Raw genomic sequence first — 8,290 nt, forward strand, 5'->3', positions numbered from 1 at the left:
TTGGCTGATGTGACACTCTTCTTGGTTTCCCTGCCTCTCTGACCAGCCTTTGTCATTTCCTCTGGGTCTTGTGGTTCTATCCTTGTGACTTTTCCTTTCTTCCTAGAGTCACCAATCTTATCTACTCCAGGATGTCAAATATGACCCAACTCCTCTTGACGTCTGTAATGATGCTTTATGTGCAATGTACCACATCTCCTCAGTACATTGGATTTTAGTGGAACTATGCTGAGCAGCTCCATGCACCCAGAAAACTGTTCTGGGTGTCTCTTCACCTTCCTGTCTCAGGGCTTTTCTTAAAGCTGTAGAGGGCCAAGCTTGAGTGCAGGAAGTACGGAGGAGTTAGCACTCTCTGCGTGCAAACCTCAGCCAATGGGGGATGTGAGTAAGTGGATAAATACTCCAGCTTTCATACTTTAGAGAGATAGCTCTGAAGTGCTGTCTACTTAGTTTCTCAGTCTCCAGTAAGCCTGAGCACTGAGATAAGCAATGCAATAACTCACTCTTTATTGGCTTTTCTTCATTCCTGGTCTCATTGTCCCCTCTTCTTCACTCTGCTTCCTGGCATCACTTCCCAACTAAACTAGCTGCACTCATGTCTGTGTCTCAGATTCTTTTTTAGGGGAAGCCAACCTAGATTACTCCAATGCTGAAATTTCAGTGCCAGATTCACTTCTGATCTTCATATCTGTAGCACCTGTATCATTTCAAGACCAACCTGATGTTAAACCCATTATGCTGACTTCTGTCCCTCTGTCTCTGTATGCTGGATCAACCTATAGTAGCAGAATCCATCCAGGTTCCCAAGCTAGAAATCCCAGAGCAGATTTCTCTTTTACTTCAGCCACCTCGCCAAATTATTCAAGTCTTCTAATATGGAAATGGCTTTTGAATCTGTCCCCTGGGCTCGGTAGAAATGGGTAGAAAATTGTCAACTCACCAAAGGCCCTTTCTTTTCCAGCAAAGAAATTTTGCAAGCATTTCCCTTGCACACACACACACACACACACACACACACACACACACACACACAGAGAGAGAGAGAGAGAGAGAGAGAAATGGAAGTTTTGCAGGCTCAAAATGCTCTCAAAATGTCAGAAAAATGCTCTTTCTCTGCAAGTATGCAAGTATGTATACTGTGGTTGAGAGGAGATGTTTTCTTTCCTCTTTGTAAGAGGCTGCCATTTCAAACACTAAAATCACATAAATTACGGCTTAGTTTTATAAGCTTTTTTTTTTTTAAATGCCAACCAATTCAAGAAATAGTAGTTGTGATATGACAAAGTCTATAGCCCATTGGACAAATTTTGCTTCCTTAAACTTCTAGGGGCTGGATCCTTCTTACCAGCCCTGAGGTCCTGGTAGGAACTTAGGTAGAACAATAAATAGATGCACACATCTGATGCTCCAAACCCTAACAGGTAGGGCACTGCTCTATTTTCAGGGCTGCTAGACAAGAAGTGTCTCTTCTTCAAATGTCACCATGTATGGCACCCTTTCCCCAAAAGACTGCAATTTTCTAGACCAAAAGCTAGCCCTGGAGTCCTCCTGAGATGATGATACTCTCTCTCCCAGGAATTTGGGATTGGGAGTCAGAGAGGCTGACTCACTCAGTTGCCAACATTGGCTCTTATGTAAAACTGTTAGCAAATACAGATTCTCTTGGCTATTGAGGCACCATATAGAGGCAACAGGAGAATCCAGAGAGGCACAGAGTCTAGTTGTTTGACATTATAAACAATGCTTTAATGAATATCCTAACACATATCCATTTTTCTATATCTCTGATTCTTATGATGAATTTCTGCAGATGGAGTTCCTGTGCCAAAGAATATTTACATTTTAAGGATTTTTATATTTTTATATGCCCAATGGCCCCTGAAAATTTTTTTGTACCAATTTTTACTACCATTTACAGTCTGTGTGTGAGTTCTGGTATTCTTTTTTTTTTTTTTTTCGACACAGAGTTTCACTTTTGTCATCCAGGTTGGAGTGCAATGGCATGATCTCAGTTCGCTGCAACCTCCGCCTCTTGAGTTCAAACAATTCTCCTGCCTCCACCTCCCGAGTAGCTGGGACTACAGGTGCCTGCCACCATGCCCGGCTAATTTTTGTATTTTTAGTAGAGACAGGGTTTCACCATGTTGGCCAGGCTGCCCTCGAACTCCTGATCTCATGATCTGCCCACCTTGGCCTCCCAAAGTGCTGGGATTACAGGCATGAGCCACCGCGCCCAGCCCGAGTCCTTGTATTCTTATTTTCCCTAGATATTATTCTTTAAAGAAAAAAAATGAGGACTATTTGAATAACCTAAGCATACGCTTCATAGGAAAGGAAAGAAAAATGGCTGTTTGATATATGGAAAGATGCCCAGATTCACTTGTAATTGCAGAAATGTAAATTGAAACTATCCTAAGGTACCACTTTTCACTCATTGGTTTAGTAAATTTCAGAAGCTTGATAACACACTATATTGGCAAGGCTGTGGAGAAGCAAGCACACTCATACATTTTGGTTGGATATGTAAATTGATGAAACCCTTGTAGAAGGCAATTTGGCAGTAGCTTTCAGAATTAAAAATGCATACAGCCTTGGTCCCAGTAATTTCACTTCCCGGAATTCATTTTACAGATACCCTGGCATAATTGAGAAATGACGTATATTCAAGGTTATTCATTGCAGCATTGTTTATAAGAGTAAAAACATTGGAAACCATCTAAGTAAATTATCATACATCTATACCATGAAAAATTATTTAGTGATAAATAAGGAGAAAGCTCTTAAAACACCCAAATGAAAAGTTCTCTGATATATATTGGTAGGAGGAAAAAGCAAGTTATGAAACTTTATGTATACTATGCTATAGTTTATTTTAAAGAGATTAAAATAAAAATAATAATACATCTGGTATTTGCTTGTATATATGAAAAGAACCTCTGGAAGGATACATGGGTCATTAATAGCAACAGTGATATGGTTTGGCTGTGTCCCCACCCAAATCTCTCCTTGAATTGTAGTTGCCATATAATCCCTATGTGTCATGGGAGGGACCTGGTAGGAGATAATTCAGTCATGAGGATGGCTACCCCCACGCTGCTGTTCTCATGATAGTGAGTGAGTTGTCACAAGATCTGATGGTTTTATAAAGGGCTTTCCCTTCTTTCCTTGGCACTGCTTCTTCCTGCTGCCATGTGAACAAGGACGTGTTTGCTGCTTCTTCCACTATGTTTGTAAGTTTCCTGAGGCCTTCTCAGCCATGCTGTTCTTACAGCAGCATGAGAATGGACCAAAACAAGTGGTTACCTGTTTAAGGTATGGTGAGTCCTATGCACGTGGGGGACAGGATGGAAGAAAATTGTTCACTGAATTGTTTGCTGGGTTTTTTTTTTATTATTTTGGAGCTAAGAAAATGTATTTAATATCCAAAATATAAAATGTTAAAAAACACTCATTTTCCAATTTAAAATTTTAATTTGACTTAAAAATATTTAGTAAGTTTGAGCATGCTTTCTACATATATTGGTCATTTTTATTTATTTTTTTAATAGACAAGGTCTCACTCTGTTGCCCAGGCTGCGGTACAGTGATACAATCATAGCTCACTGCAGCCTTGGACTCCTGGGCACAAGCAATCCTCCACCTCAGCTTTCTGAGTAGCTGGGACTACAGGCACACACCACCATGCCTGGCTATTTTTTTTTTTTTTTTTTGAGATAGGGTCTCATTATGTTGACCAGGCTGATCTCGAACTCCTGGCTTCAAGGGATCCTCCTGCCCCATCTCCCAAAACACTGGGATTATAGGCCTGAGCCTCCACTCTGGCACCATTTGCATTTCTTGTGTGGTAGTAACCTCATTCACATCATTTGCAAATTTTTATTTAAAATTGAAGCTTCTTATTTAACGTAAGTGTATCTATATATTAAGAATACTAACATCTATCTTCTATATATGTTTCAAATGGTTTCCCCAGTTTGTTGTTTACAATTTAAATGTTAATGATATTTGATTCGATACATTGGAATTTTAAATTTACATGGAGTTGAATTTATCTGTTCTTTTATTTGTAAACATTCCTTTGCAAATATGATTTTTAAATGATTAGCTTTTCTAATATTTACCTGTATTTTCTTTGAGTTTTTTAAAGAATTATTCTCATGTAAAGTCTTAATTCTTTTGGAATTTATTGTTATATACTGTATAAAGCTAGAATATAGCTTTTCTTTTTAGCAAATAGCTAGCCAGTTGCCCTTAAACTATTTACTAAATCATCCTATGCCCACTAACTTGAAACGTCACCTTTATTGTAAATTAATTTTGCTCTTGGGCCTGTTTCTGAGCTTTCCATTTTGCTCCTCCATTGATCTAATCTGCATAGACCTGCAGCAGACCAACCTGGTGCTTGTTAAGGAACCACCATGGGCCAGGTGTCATGACTCACACCTGTAATCCCAGCACTTTGGGATGCAGAGGCAGGTGGACTGCTTGAGCCCAGGAGTTCCAGACCAGCCTGGACAATGTGGCAAAACCCCACCTCTACGAAAAAGTAGAAAAATTAGCCAGGTGTGGCAGCACACATCTATGGTCCCAGCTACTTGGGATGCTGAGGTGGAAGGATCAGGAGGTCACCTGAGCTTGGGGAGGTCAAGGTTGTGGGGAGCCATGATCACATCCCTGCATTCCAGCCTGGGTGACAGAGTGAGACTCCATCTCAAAGCCGTTGTCAAGACCTTGGGCTGAAGCCAAGTCTCGTCCTTGAATCCCTATGACATGCCTCATCCTAGGTTCTGTTGTGGGTGGCTTTGCTTGCCCTCTGCTCCCATTGTATCTGAAGGGCATGTTATCTCCACCCATCTGTGAGTTCTCCAGTAAAGGCCATGTCTTCTACTTTTGAAGCCACTCCATGTGCCTACCATCTGGAAGAGCACATGGTTTTAACAATCAGCTATTGAAAATGCTGGATTTAATGGATTCTCAATGAAGAATGAAATGCTGAATTAAGCATTGAAAATGCTGGATTAACTGGATTCTCGATGGAGAATGAAATGCTGAATTAAGCATTAAAAATGCTGGATTAAGTGGATTCTCAGTGGAGAATCCACTTTGGCCACTTAATAGCATTTCTGTGTTGTCTTCAAAAGTCATATATTCACTTTGACCCTCAGGATCTTTGCTGTTGAGATGAGGATAATAGTCCTTACCTCATAAAGTTAGTGTGATAATTAACATAAGTGATACTTTTAAACACTCTTGGCGCAAGTCTGACATATAGCAGGGCCTCAATATAGCTTCATTTATTCATTCTTTCAAGGTTATTTTCATCAAATATATATGAATGTTTTGATTGATTAATTCTTTCCTCCATTATCTCAAGCTTGGCTCTGCTGAGTTAACTTCTCCCATAATGGCTTCTTAGACAAGAGTTGAGGCAAGCCTGCAGATGGCTTCCAGATGGCTTAAAGCCAGATAAGATCCCAAACTACCTCCAGTTGGGGTTTGGACCATTTTAGGTTGTGTATAGTGGGAAGGACAAGATAAAGATAAAGGACTTAGTGGGGAAGCATAAGCCTTTGATATGTGTTTGTGTACATATATGTCTGTGCATTCATGTATGTGTGTATACGTGTGTGTGTGTGTGTGTGTTTGTTTCCAGAAATGGCCAGGTAGTGCATATTCCAGAGACCCAGAGAAAAAAAGATAAGGTCTTAGGTGTACCTGGAAGGCAGTCTCTTCCATGTTCTCTTTCCCCTCCCCACTCTCTTCCCTCCCACCTTTCTTTTCCTCATGCCTACACCTTCTGCTCTCCCCAGAAGACTTGGAATTGCTATCATATTTCTGTGGCAGCTCCCAGAGCTTCCAAGCTGAGGTGTCAATCAAATTTCCCTTCTCTTTGAAAGAGCGTGGTGGAATCTGTCAGGGGAGTGGAAGAAGGTGGGGAGGTGGGAAGAGACAGCGGGTGTCAAATGTGAATGTTCATGAAAATGTGTGAGGATAGACAGCAGGCCCCCACAGGCTGTGGGGGAGCCCACGCTGACCTCCCCAATCACAGTGGTCTTCTCCTTCATCCAGTCTCCTGCAGAGATTGCACACTCTTTGATTCAGCTCTGTGGCTGTGCATCTGCATGTTTTCTTACCATGTAAAGAGCTCAAGTTTCAAGAGTTGATTATCTGTCCCCCACCCCAGGTCCTAGCACAGTGCCTAGAATATAGCAGACACTCAGCAAATAACTTGCTGTATGAATGAGTACTTGCCTGAATCCTGTGTGTGTTCTGTTGGTTGATAGTGAGTTTTCTACAATGCCACACAGTCAGGCCACTTAACCCTTATGGTGTGGCACAGATAAGCATATGCTGCATCCCCTAAATAAATTGACTGGCTTGTTCCTGGGTATTAATGGGGTGGCTTAGATGTCCTTCTCTTCTTTGGAATAAAGAAGTATCTATCATTGAAGCATCTATCCTGGCTCCTGGAATCTATGTAGAAGTTGCAGGTTGGTGCAGTCTCGAGTGTCTTTATCCCCCCAAATGAAGAATCTACTTTGTTTAGAGTAGTTTTAAAGTTTTAAAATGCAGGATTTTAGAATAAATCAAGAAGAGTCAAGCCATTCTTCAACCAGCTGTGTGATTCTGAGCGACGATATCACTACTATTTTCAGTAGCTTTAAAGTGAGGAATAGAACCCATCTCAAAGGGATGGCACATGGGAAGGGCTAAGAAAAGTGCTGAGTATACGGTAGGCACTCAATAAATGTTAGCAATTTTTAAGCTACATCCAATTGTAAGTGAACAGCTATGTTGGAGTAGATGAAAAGGAGGAGGGTCGGGAGTGAGACTAGTTGCGGGAATTCACCTTTCTGATTCTGTAACATGCGTTGCCTTAGTAATAAGGATGACTGAGAGTCCTTTTGGGCATTGGGGGAGGTGGAGTAAATTGAAGAACAGTGTTCTTTTTCAGGCCTATAATTACAGCACATGAGTGCTCTCAATCAGGTCAATGAGTGAGAATGTTTTGTGCTCTATGTTTTGGGGATCTTCACAAAGTTCTGGAGATCGAATGATTTTCATATTGATCACTCAGTACACATTGATTGAATACCTACTGTCTGCCAGGGGATACAAAGATGAATTAGACAAGTTCCTGCCCCCTGAAGAGTTCCCAACCTACTTGCAGAAGCAAGGTAAAAACTCAGAAGAATTTAAATTTTGATCCAAGAGTTGAACAACAGCTCAAAATATTCTAACATGGGGGCAGCTGATGTTTGCCTAGTGAGTGGTAATAACTGATACACTTCAGGGGAATGAGCAATCCAGGTGGACGGGCTGGTGAGGGAAGACGCCTTAGGCAAAGAGGTTGGACAGGGCATCTGAACCCAAGAAAGAGAGGCTCTTGGGAGAGCAGTGAGGCACAGGAAGCTGTGTCCTGGGAACAGTGAGTGAGCCTGTCTGAATGGAATGGAGGGTTCACGCAGTAGGAGAGCGGCCTGGTTGGACAGGTCAGGGCTCTGCTGTGCAGGCCTTGGCTGCTAAACCAGAGAGCTTGGAATAGATCAGAAACTATTGGCAGCTTTTGAGCAGGGAAGTAACACAGTGAAAGTGACATTCCCAGAACTGCCATTTAAGTTCTTTCTGAGCATGCACATCTTCAGTGTGGATATGAGACTCACACCTGGAAGAAGCTAGCTGTCCCTAACAGGGGGCTCTTCTTGCACCCCCAAGACTACTAGAGACTGGATACTGCCCACTCAACCCCCAGTTCTGCTTTCTCAGGGGCTATTTTCTAAAATCTGTGACTAAGAGATCATGGCTTCTTTTGTTCCTTCTAACAGCTCCCTATAAAGCAAGGAGCAAGAATACCTTGCCTAGTTTACACAACGAGTTAGCAGTGGATCTGGGACACACCTGGGCTCACCAGACCAGGTTCCTGACCCCATGTCCAGGGCACTGACCCCTGTGTCATAGCTGCCCCCTGGAAGGCCTGGTCCTGAATGTGAAAGCAAAAGGCTGATATGGCCGAAGTCTTTACCTTTAAGGGAATTTGACATAATCAGAACAGAAGTCATTTTACCAAGATTTGTCTTTAAAATAGCTGACAGGCTTTAGAAAATGACTCAAATAAGAAATTATACTTCAAGGTACCTAAGGAAAGGTTGTCTTCAACTTCTCCCCAATCTCAAAAGACTGATGTTTGGCCATGAACATCAGTTTGGGACTGGTGAATGATGAGTGGCAGCCAAGCAGACCGTTGGCCATGTGGACCGCCGATGGGCAGACCCCTGTCCAGCAAGGCCTG

This window comes from Nomascus leucogenys, chromosome 4 (genome assembly GCF_006542625.1).
Source record: "Nomascus leucogenys isolate Asia chromosome 4, Asia_NLE_v1, whole genome shotgun sequence".
Taxonomy (NCBI): domain Eukaryota; kingdom Metazoa; phylum Chordata; class Mammalia; order Primates; family Hylobatidae; genus Nomascus; species Nomascus leucogenys.